Here is a 25151-nt window from a genome sequence, read left to right on the forward strand (position 1 = left end):
CAGTCAGAATCTAACCAGGAAAACAGAAAAGACTTTACATATTTACCACAGGGGGTATTAATGCAGGAAACTGACTACGAGGATGAAGGATGGGGTGAGACACCAACTGAGAACCGTGAGGCTACAGAGATGAGCAGTAGCTGGATGCCATCAACACCCCTAGCTGGAGGAACAGCGGGAGGAGACGGTTTACCAGACCCCAGGGACCACCATCACCAGGAGGCAGCCAGAGCCACAAGGGGGCCCAGCTGCTGCTGAGGCACCACCAAATGCAGACAGAGGGGAGCAAGTCAGAGGGAGGGAAGACCGTCTCTGCTTCTCCCCTTCTCCCACCAGCCAACCCCCTCAACAATGTACCACGCTAGTATTTAGATTCCATCAGCTAGCTAGAACAGAGTGATGTCAATATTTATAGTAACCTAGAGATGACCTTGCAACTGCTTAAACTCATGATGAAACTTTCTGACGGTTCACTTTTAAAAATGTGTGAATACACAGTTTCTCTAAATTCTTCTTAGGTGGTGGTGTTGTTAGGTGCCATCAAGTCGACCTGCAACTCATAGCAACCCCGTGTGGCAGAGTAGAACCGCCCTATCGGGTTTTCTTGGCTGTAATCTTTATGGGAGCAGATCACCCAGCCTTTCTCTCGTGGAGTTGCTGAGTGCGTTCGAATCATCAACCTTCCAGTTTAAGATGTAGATGAACAACAAGTTTAAAGACCTCTGTACCGAGAAATACAAAGATAAGGAAAAGCTGCCCACTGTCAATGCGTTCCCAGACTAATGAGGCAGAAGGGCAGAAGGGGATTACAGGGACATTTACTGATGTCCTCCCACTGTGACTGACATACATATAATCCTTACAAACACCCTAGGAGACAGGCGTCCTTATGCCTATATTACAGATGTGCAAACAGGGTCAAAGAGGTTCAATAAGATGTCCAAGGTCAAGTTCGCAAGTGGAAGAGCTGTGATTCCAAACCAGGCCTGACTGATTAGCAAATGGGTAAAAAAATTTCTGTTGAATTGACTCTGATTGGTGACAACTCAGTGTGTATCAGAGCAGAGTTGCCCCTTAGGGTTTTCGTGGCTGTAATCGTTTAGGAAGCAGATCACCAGGCCTTTCTTCCATGGCACTGCGGGGTGAGTTTAAACCACCAACCTTTAGCTTAGTTGCTGCCGAGTCAATTCCAACGCAAAGTGACCCCATGTACAGAGCAGAACTGCCCTATAGGGTTTTCTAGGCTGTAATCTTTACATGAGCACACAGTCAGGACTTTGTCCTGTGGAGCCACTGGGGTTCAAACTGCCAACCATTCAGTTAGCAGCTGAGCACTCAACTGTTTCTTTTTAGGGTGATGAATGTTTTAGAAGTACTTAGAGGTGGTGACTGCACAACACAGAGGATGTACTAAATGTCACTGAACTGTACACTTTAAAATGGTGAATTTTGTGTTACGTGAATTTTACCTTAATTTAAATAAAAATTAAACAACAGGCCTGTCTGATTCCACAATTCCTTGCGTGGGGGAATGAATGCCTCCCCAATTTCTGATGCAAAGAAGTAGCAAGTTATGAAATATGCCCCTAAGCAGCATTTCCCAAACTGTAATGTACACACAAGTCACCTGGGAATCTTGCTGAAATGCAGATTCTGGTTCGGTGGGGCCCGAGACTCTGCATTTCTAAAAGGAGCAATTCCAGGCGATGCCAAGGTTTGGGAACCACACTTTGAATAGCAAGGCCCCAGAGCAGTGGGTAATGTCCCTGGGTGCAAAAGCCTAAGGTACTCAGCTGTTAACTGAAAGGCAGAAGGTTTGAGTCCACCCACATGTGCCTTGGAAGAAAGGCCTGGCAATCTACTTTCAAACAATCAGTCACTGAAAACCCTACAGAGCACAGTTCTAGTCTGACACACACAAGGTCACTATGAGTTGGATTCAACTCAAAAGCAGCTGGTAAAGCAGTGGGCACTAAACGCTCTGATCCCCAAAGGTAAAAAAACTTTTGAGTAGGCATTCCCCAAAACTGGTACATCTGCTTATTTATATTATCTACACGTATTATGATCAGTAGTTATAATAAGACATACTATCCAACCATACAGCACTGGGTTTTTTTGTTTTTATCCAACTAGGACCATACACATTGTTATGAGCTTTGGCAGCACAACAGTTAATTGCTCAGCTGCTGACTGAAAGGATGGTGGTTCGAACCCACCTAGCAGTTCCTTGGGAGAAAAGACATGGCAATCTGCTCCCGTAAAGATTATAACCAAGAGAACCCTACGGCGCAGTTCTACTCTGTCATAGAGGATAGCTATGGGTCAGAATCAGCTCAGCGACACCCAACAACAACAACAAACTTTGTTATAATAATGGCCAGGAATTTGGGGCCAAGGTCTTGTTCGACCTGATTAGTTTATCAGAGTTTTTTACTTGTCTAAGGAAGTTCTCACACACGGAGTAGAAGCAATATCAATTCTGCCATTTTCTTGATATTCATCTACACTTTCATTTGTTAGGATGACAGTCGCTTTCTGTTTTTGAAGACACTTACCCATATTTGTGAAGGCTAATTCAGTTAAAGCTGGAGAATGTAACTTGTAAATCTACTTAACCTCCCACAGGTAAGCTGCAAAAGGGACGAGGGCATGGAGGGGTCTCTGCCCCGCCCCATGATGAATTCCCCCACCACTCCCCAGGACGCTTCAGCTCAGAATGTTACCGGTGACAGGTGAGGCTCTCCGTGTCATTCCGTATGGCAAATCTAATGATGCTCAGTTTCCCTCCCATCCTCCACGCCCCACCCCCAAAGGAATTCTGTGAGCCTCCCCTTTAAAACTCCCCGGGGTGGACACACCCCACTTTGGAAACTGCCCTCCTGGGCAAGAGGCCGTGTGCATCCCGCGAGAAAGTGAAGAACAAGACATACACTTTCACTTGCCAACATGCTGCTGATCTCATGATCAAATGCATTTTCCAAAAAGTTTAACAAATACATAACTCATGGACGAAAATATTTTATATGGGATTTTCAAACCACACCTGAAATACAGACACTGAACTTCCCCTTCCTTTCTCACTTCTGCTTTAGTTTAAAATCTTTCAGGCAGATTCAAAATGAAAGCATTTGAAACTAAACAGAATATTTCAAATAGGTATGAATTATAGCACAATAGCAGACCTATCTCTTCCGAGTAATCTGAAGCTATTTTTCCATAGGAATCTGGCAGGGGCATTTTTCCAAAAGAATTTAGAAATTCTGTAAAATAGTGTTGCTCAGACACAGTTATTTCTATTTTTAGCCTTTAAAAATATGTAGATCCCTTACCAGAAGAGGCACAGTAATTACAGTGCTCAACTGCTAACCAAAAGGTCAGAGGTTCGAACCTACCAGCTACTCCACAAGAGAAAGATGTGGCAATCTGCTTACAGCCTCGGAAACCCTATGGGACAGTTCTACTCTATTGGGTTGCTATGAGTCAGAATTGACTCAATAGCAGTGGGTTTTAGGTTTTACCAGAAGTACTAAATGGTGCACGGCTACCACCACCAACCATTCTGATCCACAATAGATGGACCCTGATAGAAAGGGAGAAAAACATGGAACAGAACCCAAATTAATAAAAAGTCCAGGGAAACTAGATAACGGAAATGGAACAACCAGAGTACAATTAAGGAGAATGTTGACACATTGTGATAAATGTAACTAATGTTACTGAACACAAAAATGGGAACCTAACTTGCTGTGTAAACTTTGACCAAAAACACTATAAAGTATTATTAAATATGTATCTATAGAGAGAGAAAGCTATTGAAGACCATTAACTTTTCTTTCTACAAGCCATTGCAGACCAACTGCCTGACTACTGTTCCCACACCGTGACTCTCTCTACTACCCTCGTTCTCTGTGTCTCCTGTATGCCAGCTCCCATTCTAGGTGGTGGGTCCAGCAGAGAACAAAACATCCTGCCAGAGCTTACATCCCAGTTGGGGAGACGAACAAACAAATGAGTACACAACGCAGTGATAATGCTCCGAAGACAAGAAGTTACAGTAAAGAGGGAAGAGAATGCAGAGGCACTGCGGATGGCACAGCCGAGCAAGGCAACATTTGCAGCCATGTGCTATAAAAACCAAAAAACCCATTGCCGTCGAGTTGATTCCCACTCATAATGACGCTATAGGACGGAGTAGAACTGCCCTACAGGGTTTCCAAGGCTGTAAATCTTTACAGAAGCAGAGTGCCACATCTTTCTCCTGCAAAGCGGCTGGTGGGTTTGCACTGCTGAGCCCTTTTGGTTAGCAGCCAAGCGCTTAACCACTGTGTCACCAGGGCTCCTCTGCTATATGGGGAAGGAACCAAATACCGACCCCATTGCTGTCAAGGTGATCCCAACTCACACTGACCCTATAGGACAGAGCAGAACTGCCACATAGGGTTTCCTAGGCTGTGATCTTTACAGGAGCAGATCGCCAGGTCTTCCTTCTGTGGAGCCTCTAGGTACACTGGAACCACCAACCTTTGGTTAGCAGCCAAGCACTTAACCACTGCACCACCAGGGCTCCTTAGCAGAGGGAACAGCAAGTGTAAAAAGCGTAAACACCTGAGACAGGAAGATGTCTGATACAAAAAAACAGCCAGGAAGTCACAGCTGGTACACCTGGAGCAAGGAGAAGCTGGAGGGAGGGGGATGATTTGGGGTTGTATTGAGTGTGATGGAAAGCAACTAGAGGGACTTTTTTCTGAATGCGGCTCATTCAGGCTGCTGTGTGGAGAATACACTCTAGAGGAGCCAGGGTGGAAACAGCACACACCTACAGTGCTGCCTTCTCCAGGAAGCAGGGTGCCAGGTCCCTCTCAGGCATTCCTACAGCCTTCAGAAACCTCCTCGAGGGCAGGGGTGATGTGATGCTAAGGAAGTTGATGCCTCAGGGCTGCTCACCTGCAGTAACTCCTTCTAAATAAACAACCAGTTCTGTACTGTATTGTGTTTTTTGTATATTTTTTTTTAAAGGAGGGCCTAGAGAATTGTATGGGCTTCAGGACCTTGGTCAGAGCCCTTCCTACCCTGTACTGTAACTGCTTGTTGACTTGTCTATATGGCCTTGTAGACTAGGTTCTTGGAGGGCAAGGACTATATAATATTTACGTTTGTATTCATAACATCTGTATGTTGTTGTTGTTACTTGTCCTTGAATCAGCTCCAACTCATGAAAACCCTGTGCACAACACAATGAAACATTGTCCAGTCCTGCACCATCTTCACAATTGGTGTGTTTGAGTTTATTGTTGTGACCATTGTGTATTTTGAGTGGCTTCCAACCTAGTGGGCTCATCTTCCAGCACGATATCAGACAATACTCTGTGCGTAATACATTGGGTTTTCATTGGCTGATTTTTGGAAGTAGATTACCAAGCATTTCTTCCTAGTCTAAGTCTGGAAGCTCCATTGAAACCTGTCCACCATGAGTGATCCTGCTGGTACTTGAAATATTGGTGGCATAGCTTCCAGCGTCACAGCAACATGTAAACCACCACAGTACGACACACTGACAGATGATTGGTACCCATTTGCATAGTACCCAAAATATAATAAAAATCATACCCATTGCTACACAGTCAGTTCCAACTTGGGGCAACCCCATGTGACAGAGTAGAACTGAGCTCCACAGGGTTTTCTTGGCTGTATCTTTATGGGAACAGATCACTGGGTCTTTCTCCCGCAGACCTGCTGCTGGGTTCAATCTGCCAACCTTTCAGTTAGCAAACACAACTGCTTGCATCACGCAGCATATAACAGTCCCTCAACAAATATTCACTGAATCATTTGACGCAGATATGCGATGGTTTGCTTTTGAAACCAGTGCTCTGACTTCCTTTCTCCGTAGACTGGCAACACTAAGGCAGCAAGTACTGTGATGGTTTTAGACGAATTCCACAGCTGTCGACAGTAACTGCGTGTGCTTACAAAATGGCATTTAAAGACAAAATTTCAACTCTCAGAATCACCGGTTCAGTGATTTTTAAATTGGTAATGTGCTTTTTTTGTTGTTTTAAGTATCATCTTTCCTAGAAATCTGCCTATGTGGCATAGCAGGGTCCTTTTGTCAATTTCTCATACACTGTGCAAAAAAGAAACCACCCTGCCAGAGCCAAGCCCTGCATTTAAATTTTGCAAATATTATGGGCTTCTTATTTCTCATAGGCCCACTCCAGGTAAATTCCTTCACCTTTCTGTGCTTCCTACACTATGTAAAGGTTTTACTAAGACACGAAGGAGCCCTGGTGGCACAACAGTTAAGTGCTCGGCTGCTAACTGAAAGGTCGGTGGTTCGAACTTCTCAGCAGCTCCAAAGGAGAAAGACCCAGTGATCTGCTCCCATAAAGATTACAGCCTAGGAAACCCTGTAGGGCAGTTCTACTCTGTCACATGAGGTCACTAGGAGTTGAAATGGGCCCATCAGCACCTAACAACAACACTAAGACACAGGAAAAAAACACAGCATAGAACACAGCCCTCAGAGACACTTCAGAGCCCTCAAAGACAAACAAGCTTCAGGCAAGAAGCAGCTTCCATCCTTTTCTGAATATATTTTAACTTGCATTAACCGTGATACTCCCTCCTCTCTGGCAACTGAGAAATAGACTCTGCCGTACACAAAAAGGGGGACATTATCACCTAAAACATAAATGAAATCATGGTAAACAGGGAACCAAGTATTCCGAATACAAAAATCAATGTAAATTTTCTCTACTTAATGGTCTCATATGAATTAAAAAAAAAAACACACACACTCACACAAGTAATTGTAATAAGGACAGGTATAATAATGAAATGTTAACACCTAGCATGAGATTTGAATTTTAATCTAACCATCTGAGCTATCACTATAAAATGAACCAGCTGTCTAAAGACCTGCCTCCAAGACAGTTTAAAGACATAATGCTGCACAAAGAATGAAAGTTCTCCACAGCAAAATTAAACTTCATTTTCACAAGGCCCTTCTCCCATTCTGCCGCTTAACACTTTAATGTTAAGCGCACCCTCCGGGCAACTTATGTTTTTAAATATTCATCTTCTAAATAGGGCTGATCAAAACCCACTGTTACTGGGTATTCTACACATGACTGCAAAGTTCTCAGCTGGATCTTGGGAGAGGATCTGTGGCAAGGCCAACACAAATGTCGAGCAAAAATGGTGCTGGCTCCAGCCAATTAGCAAAGCTTGGCCTCTCCACCTGGGCTTGCAGTAAGCTTGCCGAGAGCAAGGGAAGAGACACGCACACCTATTGTGGTGTACCTGGACCCTGAGAAAACAAGACCTGCCTTTATTTCGCCTGCATCCAAAAACTGGGATAGGGCCCCCTACATGGGGAAACTTACCTTTGTCCAATGTTATGATAAGGACTTCCGGTGGTACAGTGGTTAAGCACTCGGTTACTAACCTAAAAGCCAGTGTTTAGAACCCACCAGCAGCTCCATGGGAGAAAGACGTGGCTGTCTGTTTCTGTAAAGGTTACAGCCTAGGAAACCCTATGGGGCAGTTCTCCTCTGCCCTATAGGGTCACTATGAGTTGAAATTAACTCTATAGCAATGGGTTTGGGTTTTTTCATTGTTGTTGTTATCAGGATCCACCACCAGTCTGTCAGTTTGTCATACTGTGTTGGTCTGTGTGTTTCTGTCATGCTGGAAGCTATACCACCAGTATTTCAAATACCAGCAGGGCCACCCATGGTGGACAGGATTCAATGCAGCTTCCAGACTAACACAGACTAGGAAGAAAGGTTTGGTGATCAACTTCCAAAAATCAACCAATGAAAACCCAATGGATGATACAACAGAATACTGTCTGCTATAGTGCTGGAAGATAAGCCCCGTAGGTTGGAAGGCATTCAAAACACACAGTGGTTGATGCAGTGGACTTGAGCACACCAATGATCATGAAGATAGCACACGATGAGACAGCGTTTCATTCTGTTATATATAAGGTCGCCATGAGTCAGTGCTAACTCAATGGCAGCTAACAATAAAAACATTAAGGTGACATGTAGGTTTTTGTCTGCCTCTAGGTCTGGAGTTTGCAGACAAGACATAAGCATTCCTTCCAATCCTCTCTTTGTCCAGGTCGGTGCTGTCAGAACCAACCTTCACTCAGATCTTAAGCCAGCAGGCAGGATGCTATGCTACAGACCCTAGCCAAAAACCCACTGCCTGGCAGGTGTTCAGTCAACGGCCCGTGCTAGACAGAAAGGGCAAGCTCACCTGTTCTTACTGACTGCTTCAGGGCCATGACGTTGCTGTTAGTGGGCGCCTTCGAGTCGATTCCAACTCACAGTGACCCTATAGGAAAGAGAAGAGCTGCACTGTAGGTTTCCAGACTGCAATCTTTACAGAAGCAGGTTGCCAGGTCTTTCTGCTGTGGAGCCTCTGGGTGGGCCTGAACTGCCAACCTTTCGATTAGCAGGGCTCCTTTCAGGACCATAAGATGAATTTATTCTGAGTTAATTGTTTAGAAACACTGATGTTTCCACAGAGCGGAATCTTTCTGAGGCTTTCCTTATCTCTACTCCTTCGTACCACTGGCTCACATCCCAGAATGTAAGGTGCTGAAGCAGGGACAGACGACCCAATAAGCAAGGTGTGCATGGGCTTACTTGTGCTTCCTTACTAATCTACAGTACACAATTTCACCTATTTTTCACCATATCAAAGCCTGTGTGTACCCTGCTTACTGTAAACCTGTGCATACCTTGCTTATTGGCTAATCTACCTCTGTGCTGAAGGCTGGCCCTTTCAAGCCCTGGTGATAAAACATAACTGGAAGTTGCTTCCTAAATTTGGATGGGGGGAACAACTCAAACCGTTAAAGATTTCGATGCCGAAAAACTTAGGAAGGGTTTCACAAAGGACCTACAACTTGAGCTAGATCTTGTGAAAGAAAACTGAAAAATAGAGAGGAGAAAATGGCTTTCCAGACAGAAAAGCATCGGGTGAACAGGTAGAGACGGCACCAGGCACATGTAGGGAATAAGGGGTGGGAGTCCGGCTGGAGCAAAGGGTTCACATATGAAAACATCAGGAGAAATTTGGAGTAAAAACAAACAGTTGCCGTCAAATCTATTCTGATTCATGGCAACCAAGGTGTGTCACAGTAAAACCGTGCTCCATAGGGTTTGTTTTATTTTTTATAATTTATTTTATTTTTGTTGTTGTTGTCAAGAATATACACAGCAGAGCATTCACCAATTCAACAGTTTCTACATGTACCATTCAGTGACGCTGATAACATTCTTCAAGTTGTGCAACCATTCTCACGCTCCTTTTCTTGAGTTGCTCCTCCCCCATTAATATAAGCTCACTGCCCCTAAAGGTTCCTGTCTAACCTTTCGAGTCACTGTTGTCAATTTGCTCCCATATAGATAGTTCAACGTGCATAATGCTCGAGGCAGACATTCTTCACTAGTTAAGCTAAACTATTGTTTGGTTTTAAGAAGACCACAGGGAATATTTTTGATTTAAGGTTTCTCCATAAGTTTTTTAACGACTGTTTTTTGTTTTTGTTTTTCCAAAGCAGATCTGGGTAGACTCAAATCTCCGACCTTTCAGTTAGCAGCCGAGCGCTTACCCATCTGCAATACCCAGGAACTCCGGAAGAGTCAAGTACCCACCTTCTCAAAGCAGACCAGCAAAGATGGCGTCCATGAGATGGTGTGCAGTGCCTTCTGAGCTGGCTCTCAACATATCAGTACGTGCCCCACGGCTGCTGCTACTGCTGCCTTTTAGACACATTTCCGTGTCCCTAAGGCAGTTCGAATCCACCACGCGCTCCTTGGAAACTCTGTGGGGTAGTTCTACTCTGTCCTATATGGTCACTATGAGTCGGAATTGACTTGACAGCAACGGATTTGGTTTGGTTTGGTTTTAAGGACTCTGTATTATGCCTGCTTGTTTTCCTATTACTGATTTGTGTTGAGTGGGCTTTTTGGTACGGCTGTTTGCTTGTAATAAGCATATTCCTCTGTGGCTAAGACCAAGTGGACTTCCGTAAGCTTCTGCTATGTTTTCGCCTGTTAGGCCTTCCACACAAGCTGACTTTAGGTTCCTTGGCCTTCTAGCTTCTCCCTTTTGGAGAGCCAGCTAACTTGTTTCTACTGACCTAACACTCTCTTTGACTCTTTGAAATGACTTTCATAAATTCTAGCAGCACATTTTCCATCTAGTTAATTATGAAAGCACAAGAGGAGTATTTGGAAAAGAAAGAAAGCACTACTTAAGGAACACTGGCATCACAATGGTTAAGCACTCAGCTGCCAACCCAGAGGCTGGTGGTTCGAATCCACCCAGCAGCTCCATGGGAGAAAGACCTGGCAATCTGTTCCTGTAAAGGTTATAGCCAAGAAAACTGTATGGGGCAGTTCTACTCTGTCATATGGGGTCACCATGAGTTGAAATCGACTCATAGCAACTAACAGCAACATCTCCAGGAACATATGTATTTATGCATTCCTACATTCATCCAACAAATACATATTAATTGTGCAGTATGTAACAGGGTCTGTACTAGACACTATGGACACATTAGTAACGTCCTCCAAAACATGCTAAACAATGACCAAATAAAACAATGTATCTTAAGGATCAATTAATAAAAACAAGCTTGTTATAAAAAGACCTGCAGCACACAGCCTTCACCAGACTGAGTCCAGCACAACTAGATGGTTCCTGGCTACCACCACCACCGACTGCTCTGACAGGAGTCACAAAAGAGGGTCCTGGACAGAGCTGAAGAAAAATGTAGAACAAAATTCAAACTCACAAAAAAGACCAGACTACTGGCCTAAAGAGCCCTGGGAACGCCATGGTTGAGAGCTATGACTGCTAACCAAAAGTTTGGCAGTTCAAATCCAGTAGCCCCTCCTTGGAAACCCTACAGGGTCACTATGAGTCAGAATCAACTCTGTAGCAATGGGTTTGGGTTTGGGTTTGGGTTTGGGTTTGGTTACTGGTCTGACAGAGACTGGAGAAACCTTGAGAGAACGGCCCCTGGACACCCTTTTAACTCAGTACTGAAGTCATTCCTGAGGTTCATCCTTCAGCCAAAGATTAGACAGGCCCATAACACAAAACCAGATTAAACAGGCATACCGATCCAGAGGCAAGGACAAGAAGGCAGAAGGGGACAGAAAAGCAGATAACGGGGAACCCAAGGTCGAGAAGGGGAGAATGTTGACGCATTGTGGGGTTGGAAACCAATGTCACAAAACAATATGCATATTAATTGTTTAACGAGAAACTAATTTGCTCCATAAACCTTCACCTAAAGACCTGAAAAAAAAAAAAGACCTGCCGCAAAAGCCATAATAAAATAAAACAGGCCAACAGTGAAAAATCACTACCAACATCCCCAAATCCCACCTTTCTACCTAGCTCTCCGACCCCCATTTGTTCAGAATCATCTTTTGTATATCCTTACAGCACAACAGGAGCCCTGGTGGCGCAAGGGTTATGCATTCAGCTGCTAACCGAAAGGTTGGCAGTTTGAACCCACCAGCCACTCACTCCAAGGGAGAATAAAACCTGACGATCTGCTCCCATAAAAAAAAAAAAGATTACAGCCTAGGAAATCATCGGGGCAGTTCTCCTCTGTCACATGGGGCTACCATGAGTTGAAATTGACTTGATGGCACCTAACAACAACAATGGGCACAATACATGACACTGCATCTTATACATAGTTCTACTGAATGTGAGTAACACTCAACCAGATCGGAGTTTCACAACCTCAGCACTACTGACATTTGGGGTCAGAAAACTCTTTGTTGTGGGCGCTGTCCTGTGCGCTGCAGGAGGTTTGGCAGCATGCTTGGCCTCTACCCGCTAGATGCCAGTAGCCCAATTGTGACAACCAAAAATGTCTCCAAAAATGACTTTCCCAAATGTTCTCCCCTGGGGGAGCAGAGGGGCAAAGTTACCCTAGTTGAGCTACAGACCATTCAAGCCAAAAAGATTCTCACATCGACAGCAAAGGGATGGAGGGGTGGGGACCAGGATGCTGTAAATTGGTGGTTAATAGGCACGCTTACGGGAAGACTCCTCTGACTAATTTAATTTTCTCTGAAACTTCACAATCACGCCCCTTGTTATTGAAGATATTTCCAAAGCATAAGTCTCTTTTCCTACTGCACTAGGTGACATAAATGTAACTTAATACAAAATGTTGTTTTTGAACAACAGTTCATACAATTCATGTAATACTTTTGTTGTTGTTTGATGCCATTGGGTAGAACTGCCCCATAGGGTTTTCTTGGCTATAATCTTTACTGAAGCAGATCACCAGGTCTTTCTCCCACAAAGCAGCTGGGTGGGTTCAAACCACCAACTGCTTGGTTAGCATCTGAGTGCTTACCTGCTTCCACTACCGGGCTCCTTTCGTACTATACTACAGATATAAAAAACCAATACCACACACATATCACAACCAAAATGACTGATCCCAAACATGCTAGCAATGAGCGGTTTAAGAAGGATGGAGGGGAGGGGGCTGTCGCTTCCACCTCTGGGCTTCCCTTTAACATTCTTTAAACCATTCTTTTTATAATCATTCTTTTAGGTATTGGGCTTTCCCATTAGATTGTGAATTTGTGAAAAGCAGAAATTATATTTTATTCCATTTTATGTTCTCAGGTTCCAGCACAGTGAATGTAACAAAAAACCCATTGCTGTTGAGTCAATTCCAACTCATAGAGACCCCGTAGAACAGAGTAAAACTGCCCCATAGAGTTTTATTGGCTGTAATCTTTACAGAGGCAGACTGCCGCATTTTTCTCCCATGGAGACGCTGGTGGATTTGAACCACCAACCTTTTAGTTAGCAGCCAAGTGCTTAACCATTGTGCCAGCAGGAATTCTTAAGAAGTGTGTGAAGGGCCCTATATTCCTTCTAAGGAATCTGGATGTTGTCCTTAGGCAAATGCTACAGAGTGTTCATTAGAAGCATGAAGGGCTCAGCCTGGGAGAGGCAGAATGCCTGGGTAAATGCTGGTCTCTGTCGTCATGAACAGGCCTCGCTACATTCTGCCTTCCTCCTACAGGCGAGCTTTGTGGAGAATGGACACCCGGATACGGAGCTACGCTGCAGGCTCAGCCCGTGTTAGAAAGTAGAACTGACAAGTACCCCAGTCCTCAGGGCCACCACCTGGCTTCCCCGAGCAACGCCCCAGCAAGACGTAGGTCTGGCAGATGTGGGAGCGCAGAAAGACACGAACAAGAGAGTTCCAGATTAAGGAATCTGGAGTCAGCAGGGAAAGAACCCTGCAAAAGCCCCCTCCCAACTCATCAATTCCTTATTTAAAGCAATGACAGAAGACATGGGGGGGGGACTTACAAAATCAAAAGAAGCTTTGAAAGTCTCAAATGTTACCTTCAGTGCTCTCTAGAATCTAGTCTAGGCCTGAGAGCCCACCAAGCTCCTTTCTTGACACCTTCCATGTCCTCTGAGCCAGCCCCTTTCCCTCTTCCTCTCATTCACACACCCAACGCAGAACTCCTATGCCCCCTGGCTCCTTCCCACTGGGAGGCAAAAACCTAGATCCCACCCTCAGCCCCTCCTTCTCCTTGGCATGAGATGCCACAAGGAGAATCAAAGTGACACTAAAAAATTCAAGTGGTAATAAGTATGTCTGCCTTGAATGCGGTGCTCTTTTAAAGGATTATCTTCAGTGCTGAAAGTCACTCCTGAGGCTCACCCTTCAGCCAAAGGTTAGACAGGCCCATAAAACAAAACCATACTAAATGGACACACCAGGAGGCAGGAGGGGACAGGAAAGCTGGTAACAAGGAACCCAAGGTCGAGAAGGGGAGCATATTGACACGTGGTAGGGTTGGCAATCAATGCCACTAAACAATATGGGCATTAACTCTTTAATGAGAAATTAATTTGCTCTCTAAATCTTCATCTAAAGCACAATAATAAAAATTAAAAAAAAAAAAAAAGAATCCGGTTGCCATCAACTCCAACTCATGGTGACCCCATATGTATCAGAGTAGAAGTGTGTTCCCTAGGCTTTTCCAATGCCCCTCAAGAAATATAAGGAACTGTGTAAGGGGTAAACTAGCAAAATCGCAGGCAACGTGTGCTTGAGACCTGACCTTTGAAAAGAAAGTTTTTTTAGACCAGTGTGACAAAAAAAAATGTCAGCGCTGAAAATATGGGCCAGCCCTCCAGGATTTACAATGTACTTCATATTTAATTACGAAAATGAACTGCAAGATCCCTAAGAAAGATGAAAAGTGCTTCTTCTACAAGATGTATTGGGATGCATTCAACCTGATGACTTTATCATCTGATTTCAGTGCCACTTTACAAACCTGAAAGACAGACTTCCGCTCTGCATGGGAAATACTGAGGTTAAGACTTTCTCAACACCCAAACCAGGAAAAGCTTCAGACTTATACAACCAATTGGTACTCGAGACAAATGTCATTTAAAGAAAATTTATGCTAATTTTTGGGGGGTAGGAGACCAATATACAATAAATGCCTTCTGTATATAAAAAAAAAAAAAAAAAAGACTTATCTATGTGAGATCAAATTGGTAACAGCAACTCAAAACATTTGATGAGAACCTTAGGAGGCAGGAGGTCTAAGCCAATGGTGGTGGAACAATTCCAAGAAGGATGGTGAAAATGGTAGCACAACTTGAAGAATGTAATCAAAGTCACTGAGTCGTACATACAGAAATTGTAGAAATGGTGTATGACTGTGTTTATCTTCACTGAAATAAGTTTTGTTAAGGCTTGCTTTGTGGCCGAGTATGTAGTCTATTCTAGAGAATGTTCTATGTACATTGGAAAAGACAGTAAACTTGGCTACTGTTGGATGTTCTGTATATGTCTGTGAGTTGGCTGATTGTGGCATTTAGATCTTCCATGTCTTTACTGAGCTTCTTTCTGGATGTTCCGTCCTCACCAACAATGGTGTGTTTAAGTCTCCTACTACTATTGTGGAGCTATTTCTCTTTCCAATGCTGTCAGAGTTTGCTTTATGTATTTTGGAGCCTTGTCATTGGGTTGTGTATATTTATTATGGTTATATCTTCCTGGTGTACTGACCTTTAATCATTATACAGCGTCCTTGCATATCCTTTCTGATGGATTTTGCTTTAAAGTCTATTTTGTCAGAGATTAATATTTTCACCACCGCTCTTTTTTTGATTGTGGTTTGCTTGATGTGTTTTTTTCCATTCACTGAAATAAATTAAAAAAAAAAAGACTCATTGAAAAAATTCAGGTGGCATTGACTTCTTTATTAGCAGAAACTCCAAATCATCCCACCCTATTTCAATACCTTCCCATTTTACAAAGGTGATTTTCTAGCAGGCTTCTCCTATCACCCTAAAAGACATGCTAAAAAAAAAAAATCACGGCCATCAAGTTGATTTCAACTCATAGTGACCCTACAGGACCGAACAGAACTGCCCCAAAGGGTTTTCAAGGATATAATCTTTACTGAAACTGACTGACATATCTTTCTCCCATGGAGCAGCTGATAGGTTCGAACCACCGTTTCGGTTAGCAGCTGAGCGCTTAACCACTACGCCACCAGGGCTCCTCATCCTAAATACAGTCTAGTGCAATGGCTAAGCCAGGATCTAACAAGGACATGACCCTTTTCTACCTCATCCCCATCTTAAACTATGAGAACTGCAAACAATGAATCCAGCCTCTGTGCCTTGGTCAGACATAGAATCTTCATTCATTTGCCCGTTACATGTAAGGCACCTGCCAAATAACATCAGGAGTCAGCAAGGCATGCATCACAGGCCTGAGGAGGCTCTGACCACCACGGATTGCCATCGAGTCAGTTCCAACACATGGTGGCCCCATGTGTGTCAAAGTAGAATGGTGCTCCACATGGTTTTCAGGGACTGATTTTTTGGAAGTAGATTGCCAGGCCTTAGTTACAAGGTGCTTCTAGGTGGATTTGAACCTCCCATCTTTCAGTTGGCAGCTCAGAGCATTAATCACCAAGGAACCCCTGGAGAAGCTTAAAAACCAAACTAGTTGCTGTCAATTTGGCAACCCCATGTGTGCAAAGTAGAACTGTGCTCCATAGGGTTTTCGTGGCTGTGACCTTTCAGAAGCAGATAGCCAGGCCTTTCTTCTGAGGTGCCTCTGAGTGGGTTTGAACCACCAACCTTTCATATAACATGTAAGGCCCGGCAATCCACTTCCAAAAATCAGCCAATGACAACCCAATGGATCACAACAGAGTTATTGTCTGACATAGTGCTGGAAGATGAGCCCCTGGGTTGGAAGGCACTCAAAATACACAGTGGCCGCAACAACGGACTTAACTGTTTACACCACCCAGGGACTCCTTGAAAGAGCTTAATTTAAAAAAATACGACATGAAAATAAATACCTGTAGTATGCTAGCCAAAAGGATGGCAGTCTAAATCCACCCAACTGTTCTGCAGGAGAGAGACCTGGCAACCCGCTCCTATAAGGATTACAGTTCTGCTCTGTCCTGTAGGGTCACTATGAGTCAACTCAGTGGCACCCAACAACAGTTACAATAAGAGAGAAGTAGTACTATACGTGAGATTCAAATTTAGTACTATAGGTGAGATTCAAATTAGCACATTCACAGAATAGCAATCTTGTTAATTTGCCTTTGAGAGGGAACATGAGTCCTAATACCTTTTCCCTATTAAAATTCATTAGTTTTGTTAAGTGGGCATTTTCTTAATAAATGGAAGATGGCTTTGTTGTCTGAGTGCATTAAGAATGGCTTCTATGTGAAGTGGCAGGAAACCTGAGTTCTTCTGACAAGCAGTCTATTAAAAATCCGCCGTAAGTGGCATATTATTTGCACATTTATAACAGTCTGTGGAGATGAACCTGCCCAGATAATTTAATTTCTTCCATGGAGAAAAGAAGAAAACAGAACGAAAATATTTAAAGGGCACACGCAGCTTTTGGCTGGATGGACTCAGAAGTGTATCTGCACATTGGGAGTGATGTGAAACCACTGAGGCCAAAAATGCATCAGAGAATTTATAATCAGCCAAGTGTTTCCAATCTCCTTCTTTCAGGCATTTTCGTTACTAGAGAGAATACTCTTCTTTCAATTAAATTCTGCAGAGAAAGCTGCCCAGGACCGGCAGACTGCGAACACTCAGTTTGCATCTTCCCAAGGCTTCCTCCATGGCTCCCACACCAACTTCAACATGTAAGAATGCTGGTTCATTAACAAACTAGTTCAGATAAGTGTCGCGATGTAAATGTCTAAACGAGTTCCACAGTACCAAATCATAACTCTAGCAGCCCTATCCCCTTAAGGGACTCTGTTTAATATGACCTGTTCTGAGGAAAAGGAGCCCAGTGGTACAGTGGTTAAGCGCTTGGCTGCTAACCGAAAGGCTGGCAGTTGGAACCTGCCAGCCACTCTGCAGAAGAAAAATGTGGCAGTCTGCTTCCGTAAAGATTACAGCCTTGGAAACCCTATGGGGCAGCTCTACTCTGTCGCGTGAGGTTGCTGTGAGTCAGAATTCACTCGATGGCAACGGGTTTGGTTTTTTTTTTAATTTTTATTCTGAGAAACCACCACCTGTCAGTTTGTCGTACTATGATGACTTGTGTGCGTCTGTGATGTTGGAAGCTATGCCATTGGTACTTCAAATACCGGCAGAGTCACTCACGGTGGACAGGTTCCAGTAGAGTTTCCAGACTAAGACAGACTAAGAAGAAAGGCCTGGCAATCTACTTCTGAAAATTGGCAATAAAAACCCTATGGATCACAATAGTCTGGAAGATGAGCCCCTAGCTTGGAAGGCACTCAAAACACACGGTGGCCGCAGCAATGGACTCAGGCATACCAACCATCACGAAGACGGAGCAGGACTGGGTAACATTTCGTACCACTGTGCCATGACAGCAACTAAAAACAATAACAACGTTCTAAAAGAAACGTCTGAAAAACTGCGTATTTTTTTTTTTTTAAGAGTAGACGTACCAACTTCTTCAAGGAAATGTTTAAACACAGCCTTGTTTGGAAGAGAAAAACATTTGCTTTGTGCCAGACCCTGTCATAGGGTGGGTCTCATGGTCATCTCATTTAAACTTTAACTACCAGAAAGGTACCTTTCCCCTTTTAAGGTAAGAAAACTGGAATGTAAATAAGGCCGCACACCGCAAAATGCCAGAGCCGAGACACAAGCCAGAGCGTGTCCAATGCCATGTCTTCCTTCTTCACAGCATGCTAACGACTCGTGTTCTATCTCATCCTGAATGGTAAGTGTAACAAGCATTCCTTTGTAAAAAACAAAGAAGAATCAAACATATAAGCGACCTTATGGATTAAATTGTGTTCCCCAAAAAGATGTGTTGTAAAGCCCTGGTGGCGCAGTGATTAAGCACCTAGCTGCGATGGGATAGGTTGGCAGCTCAAACCCACCAGCCACTCCATGGGAGAAAGATGTGGCAGTCTGCTTCCATAAAGATTTACAGCCTTGGAAACCCTATAGGTCAGTTCTACTCTGTCCTATAGGGTTCTTATGAGTCAGAATCAACTCCGTGGCAATGAGTTTATACCTATGGCTGTTGTCCTATTTGGATACAAGGTTTCCTTTATGTTAATGAGACCATGTCAGTATAGGATGTATCTTAAACCAATCACTTTTGAGATGTAAAAAGAACAGATTAGGCGCAGAAGTAAGCAAACGCAAATGGAGGTTAACACGCCAAATAAAGGTCACCAAGGAACCCAGGAACAGAAGCTGAAAAGACAGAGAACTCAAAAAGAAAGAAAGCCTTCCGCTAGAGCCGGTGCCCTAAATTCGGACTTCTAGCTTCCTAAATTGTGAGAGAATAAATTTGTTTGTTAAAGCCAGCCACTTGTGGTATTTCTGTTATAGCAGCACTGAGAAACTAAGACAGACCTCTACTGCAAAGGGAATGTTTCTATTAAGTTATACAGCATGAATATAGAATTGTTTCTTTTCAGTTTCTTAAATGAAGTAAGCCTTGCTTATACCTCTCAAAAATGCTTCCGTGCTGCTGAAGGAATGAGAAAAGGGCTATGAAACCTCCCTGTTTTCTATCAGTTGAGATGAATGAAAAAGGATTCTACTTCCCAGAGCCCCAAGCTTCAAGGTTGCCTGACAGAGACAGCAGTTATTCATTTTACAGACATTTACTGAGCACCCAGTATGTGTCTAGGAGTCCCTGCGTGGCACAAACAGTTGAGTGCTCACTTGTCTGACCAAAAGGTTGGAGGTGAAGGTCTATCCAGAGGTGCCACGAAAGAAAGACCTCGTGATCTACTTCCAAAAAGTCAGCACTTGAAGCCCTGTGGAGCGCAGTTCTACTCTAACACACGTGGGGTTGCCATGAGTCGGAACTGACTCTGTAACAACCAGTTTGGTTTTTTTTTTTTAATATGTGCCTGGCAGCTAATTGTCTAGGTGCCATGAAAACGTTGCTAAGTACTGTCAGTTGGTTCCAATTCATAGCAACCATATGTACAAGAGAATGAAACACTGCTCGGTCCTGGCCATCCTCTCAAGGTCGACTCTACTCTGAGGAGGCAGCTCTTCCCCAGTCGTATTCTGAGCGCCTTCCAACCTGGGGGGCTCATCTTCGAACACTGTATCAGTCAACATTCCACTGCTGTTCATGAGGTTTTCACTGGCTAGTTTTTTCCAGAAGTAGACGGCCAAGTCCTTCTTCCTAGTCTTAGTCCAGAAACTCCACTGAAACCTGTCCACCATGGGTGACCATGATGGTATTTGAAATACCAGTGGCGTAGCTCCCAGCATCACAGCAACACACAAGCCTCCATAGTACAACACCAACAGATGGATGGAGGGTCAAGAACACAGCAGTGAATAAACAGAGGAAACCCCTGCCCTCGTGGAGCTTACATTCCAGTGATAAGCTGGGCCCATAGGAGTGAGTTAGATAATCCTGGCAGTTCCCCCGGCATTTCTTTCCATGTGCCATGGCTGCTCCCCAAGTCACATGGGCCAACAAGCAACACAAGAGGGCGTCACATGTAAATAATACTCAGGACCTTTTCCCATAAATCTTTCCTTTTTTTTTTTTCTAAATTTTATTTATTTCTAAATTTATTGTTGTTTTTGAGAATATACACAGCAAAATATACACCCACCAATTCAACAGTTTCTACCGGCACAATTTAGTGACACTGATTACATTCTTCAAGTTGTGCCATTCTCACCCTCCTTTTCTGAGTTGTCCCTCCTCCATTAACATAACCTCCCTGCCCACTAAGGTTCCTATCTAATCTTTCGAGTTGCTGTTGATGCTTTGATTCCTTATAGATAGTTCTTAAAAAGAGCATAATGCTCAAGGCAAACCTTTTTTTTACTAGTTAAGCTAATTTTACTGTTGAGTTTTCAGATGACTTCGGGGGATATTTTTGGTTTAAGGCTTAAAGATTATCTCAGGGCAATAGTTGCAGGAGTTCATCTACCCTCCATGACTCCATAAAGTCTACAGTCCATGATAATTTCAAATTCTGATTTGCATTTTCCTCATTTTGATCAGGGTTCTTCTAGGGAATCTTTGATCAAGATATTCAGTAATGGTAGCTGGGGACCATGTAGTTCTTCTGGTCTCACGGCAAAAGAGGCAGTTGTTTATGGAAGCAATCAACCACATATTCCTTATCCTCCTCCTGTTTCTAACTCTCCCTCTTCTGTTGTTTCAGGTGAACAGAGACCAATCATTGTGCTTTAGACGACCGCTTACAAGCTTTTAAGACCTTAGGGACTACCCGATGAACTAGAAGGTAGAAAAGAAGCATTAAACATGTTATTAGGCCAATTAACTGGGATGCCTCCAAACCAAGGAACCAAATCCCACGAGGTATTTGGTTGTACATATAAGGAGCCTCAGCAGCTACTCTTTTTTTGTGTTGCTGTTGTAAATGTATCTATCACACAACTTTTGCCAACTCTTTACAACTTTTTACAGGTGTACAACTTATTAACAACAATTACAATAATCGGCTGTGCAACCCTATCCTTGATCAACGAAATTTTTCCATCACTATTAGCCCCTCCTTCCCCCCCCCACCCCTGGTAACCACTAATAAACTTTGCCTTTTCTTGTCATTGTACATGAGGACATACAACATTTGTCCTTTTGTGACTGACTTTATTTAGCTCAGCGTAATGTCTTCAAGCTCCATCCGTACTGTAGCATGTATCGAGACTTCTTTTCTCCTATTGGCTGAATAGTATTCCATTGCATGTTGTCCTAGCCATCTCGTGCTGCTATAATGGAAACACCACACGTGGATGGCTTTAACAAAAAAGAAATTTATTCTTTCACAGTCCAGTAGGCTAAAAGTCCAAATTCAGGACACCAGCTAAAGGGGAAGGCTTTCTCTCTCTGTTGGTGCCGGAAGAAGGCCCTTGTCATCAGTCTTCCCTTGGTCTGGAAGCATCTCAGCACAGGAACTTCAGATCCAAAGGAAGCGCTCTGCTCCCAGCACTGCTTTCTTGGTAGTATGAGGTTCCCATGTCTCTCTGCTCGCTTCTCCCTTTTATATCTCAAAAGAGACTGACTTAAGACACTACCTAATCTTGTTGATCTCATCAATATAACTCACGTTAATCCATCTTACTACATCATAGTGACAGGATTTACAACACAGAGAAATCACATCAGATGATAACATGGTAGACAATCACACAACACTGGGAATCATGACCTAGCCAAGCTGACAGATATTTTGGCGGGACACAACTCAATCCATGACATATGTATGTTCCATATTTTGTTTATCCATTCATCTGTTGATGGGCATTTAGGTTTTTTCCACCTTTTGGCTATTGCGAATAGTGTTGCAGTGAACACTGGTGTACAAGTTTCTTTCTGAGTTTCTGCTTTCAAGTCTTTTGGGTATATACCTAGAAACGGAATCACTGGGCTATATGGTAGTTCTATTTTTAGTTTGTGTGTGTGTGTGTGTGTGTGTGTGTGCACTTTAGATGAAGGTTAACAGAGCAAATTAGGTTCTTGTCATCAAACAATACACATATTGTTTTGTGACATTGGTTGCCAAGCCCATGACGTGTCAACACTCTTCCCTTCTTGACTTTAGGCTCCCCATTTCCATTCATGCAGCTTTCCTGGCCCCTCCTGCCTTCTTGTCCTTGCCCCTGGGCTGGTATGCCCATTTACTCTTATATACATGTATTGTTTGTTTTATAGGCCTGTTTAATCTTTGGATGAAGGGTGAACCCCAGCAGTGACCTCGGTACTGAGTTAAAAGGATGTCCAGGGGCCACACTCTCGGGGTTTCTCCCGTCTCTGTCAGACCAGTAAGTCTGGTGTTGTTTTTTTTTTTCTTTGTGTGTGTGTGTGTGTGTGTGTGTGTGTGTGTGTGTGAGTTTGAATTTTATTCTACATTTTTCTCCAGCTCTGTCCAGGACCCTCTTTTGTGACCCCTGTTAGAGCAGGCAGTGGTGCTGTGGTTGTGCTGGACCATCAGTTGTGCTGGACTCAGTCTGGTGGCGGCTGTGGTAGTTGTGGTCTATTAGTCCTTTGGATTAATCCTTCCCTTATGTCTTTGGTTTTCTTCATTCTCCCTTGCTCCAGATGGGGTGGGACCAGTAGAGTGTCTTAGATGGCTGCTCACAAGCTTTCAAGACTTCAGATGCTACTCACTAAAGTAGGATATAGAACATTTTCTTTAAAAACTATGTTATGCCAATTGAGCTAGATCTATTTTTAGCTCTTTGAGACATCACCATACTACTTTCCACAATGGCTGTACCATTTTGCATTTCCACCAGCAGTTGATAAGGGTTCCAATTTCTCCACATCCTCACCAACAGCTGTTTGTTTGTTTGTTTTAATCTTAGCCATCCTAAAAAAAAAAAAAAAACCAAATCCATTGCCATTGAGTTGATTCCGACTTATAGCAACCCTATAGTGGGAATGAAATGGTATCTTATTGTGGTTTGATTTACAGCTCTCTGATAGCTAATGGCCCTGAGCATCTTTTTCTGTGTTTGGTGGCCATTTGAATACCCTCTTTGGTGAAATGTCTATTCAAGTCCTTTGTTCATTTTATGATTGGGATATTTGTCTTTTTGTTGTCAAGTTTTATATGTATTTTGGTAATTAAATTCTTGTCAGATTTATGGTTTCCGAAGATCTTCTCCCAGTCACTAGCTTGTCTTTTTGCTTTTTCGGTAAAGTCTTTTGATGAACAAAACTTTTTAATTTTTATGAGGTCCCATTTATTTATTTTGGCATTTGCTGTTTCTGCTTTTGTTATTAGATCAGATAATCCATTGTTGAAAGCTAGGCCGACAGCGTTGCCCCTGCTTGTTCTTCTAGGAATTTTATGGTTCAATTTGCACATTTAGGTCCTTAACTCATTTTGAATTTCTTTTTGTGTATGGTGTGAGGCATGGATCCTGCTTCATTTTTCTGCAGCTGGAAATCTAATTTTCCCAGCACCATATATTGAAGAGACTCTTCTTGCACCACCGAATGGACTTAGAGCCTTTGTCAAAAATCGGTTACCGTAGATGTGTGGGTTTATTTCTGGACTGCCAATTCTACTCCACTGGGCTATGTGTCTATCGTTATACCAGTATCAGGCTGTTTTGATTACTAAAAGCTATATAGCACGTTTTTAAATCAGGAAGTGCAAGTCCTCCTTCTTTGTTCTTCTCTTTCAACATCACTTTAGCTATTCATGGCTTCTTGCCATTCCCTATAAAGTTGAGGACTAATTTTTCTATTTCTGTATAGAAGGCTGTTGGAATTTTTATCATGACTGTGTTGAATCTATAGATCGCTTTGGGTAGTACTAACATCTTAACAATATTAAGTCTGCCACTCCATGAATATGGAACATCTTTCCATGTATTTATGTCTTCTTTAATCTCTTTTAGAAACCCTGGTGGCATAGTGGTTAAGTGCTACATCTGCTAACCAAGAGATCAGCAGTTCAAATCCACCAGGCACTCCTTGGAAACTCTGTGGGGCAGTCCAACTCTGTCCTATAGGGTCGCTATGAGTCGGAATCGACTTGACAGCAGTGGGTTTGGTTTGGTTTTTGGTTAATCTCTTTCAGCAGTGTTTTACAGTTTTCATTGTATAAGTCCTTCACATCCCTGGTTAGATTTATTCCTAGGTATTTTATTCCCTTAGATGCCATTGTACATAGAATTTTCCCCTAATTTCCCTTTCAGATTTCTCATTGCTGGTGTATAGAAACCCAACTGATTTTTGTTTGTTGACCTTTTACCCTGAAACTCTGCTAAATTTCTCTATTAGTACTAGAAGTTTTCTTGTGGACTCTTCGGGATTTTCTATATATAGGATCATCTCATCCACAAATAAAAATATATTTACTTCTTCTTTTCCAATCTGGATATCTTTTATTTCTTTTTCTTGTCATATTGATCTGGCTAGGACTTCTAATATAACATTGAATGGAAGTGGTAAGAGCAGGCACCCTTGTCTAGTTCTGATTACAAGCAGAAAGCTCTCAGTATTTATTCATTAAGTATAATGTTAGCTTTTGGCTTTTCGCATATACTCAGAATCATACTGAAGAATTTCCATTCTATTTCAATCTTCTATAAGATTTCCATCAAGAAAGGTGTTAGGTTTTATCAAATACTTTTTCTGCATCCATAGAGATGATCATGTGGGTTTTTTTTTTTTTCTTTGTTCTACTGATGTGTTACGTTGATTGATTTGCTAATGTTGAACCACCTTTACATTCCTGGAATAAACCCCACTTGGTCATGGGTGTATGACCCTTTTAATATGCTGTTAAATTCTGTTTGCTAGTATTTTGTTGAAGATTTTTGCATCTATATCCATAAGAGATATTGGCCTGTAGTTTTCTTTTTTTTTTTTTTTGTGGTGTCTTTGATTTGGGTATCAGGATTATGTTTGCTTCACAGGAGGAATAGGGAGTATTCCTTCCTTCTCTGTCTTCTGGAAGAGTTTAAACAGTATTGGTGCCAATTCTTCTCTAAATATTTGGTAGAATTCCTCAGTGAAGCCATCTGGTCCAGAACTCCCCTAAATTTTGTACATCTTTCCATAATTGACCATACTAATGTGACTCTGTGAGCTCTCACGG

The 25151-nt window shown here is 42.9% G+C and overlaps 1 protein-coding gene across 1 annotated transcript in view; it reads right to left on the bottom strand.

Moving 5' to 3' along the window:
- MTUS2 (microtubule associated scaffold protein 2) overlaps window positions 1–25151 on the bottom strand; it is a 711801-nt gene that overhangs the window by 677976 nt on the left and 8674 nt on the right. The window contains exons 2-3 of the mRNA XM_003413957.4: window positions 15116–15250; window positions 8269–8346 (exon numbers count right to left, since the gene is read on the bottom strand). The gene's annotated coding sequence lies outside the window, so the exon portion shown is untranslated. The remainder of the gene's footprint in view (window positions 1–8268; window positions 8347–15115; window positions 15251–25151) is intronic.

This window comes from Loxodonta africana, chromosome 23 (assembly GCF_030014295.1).
Source record: "Loxodonta africana isolate mLoxAfr1 chromosome 23, mLoxAfr1.hap2, whole genome shotgun sequence".
Classification (NCBI taxonomy): Eukaryota; Metazoa; Chordata; class Mammalia; order Proboscidea; family Elephantidae; genus Loxodonta; species Loxodonta africana.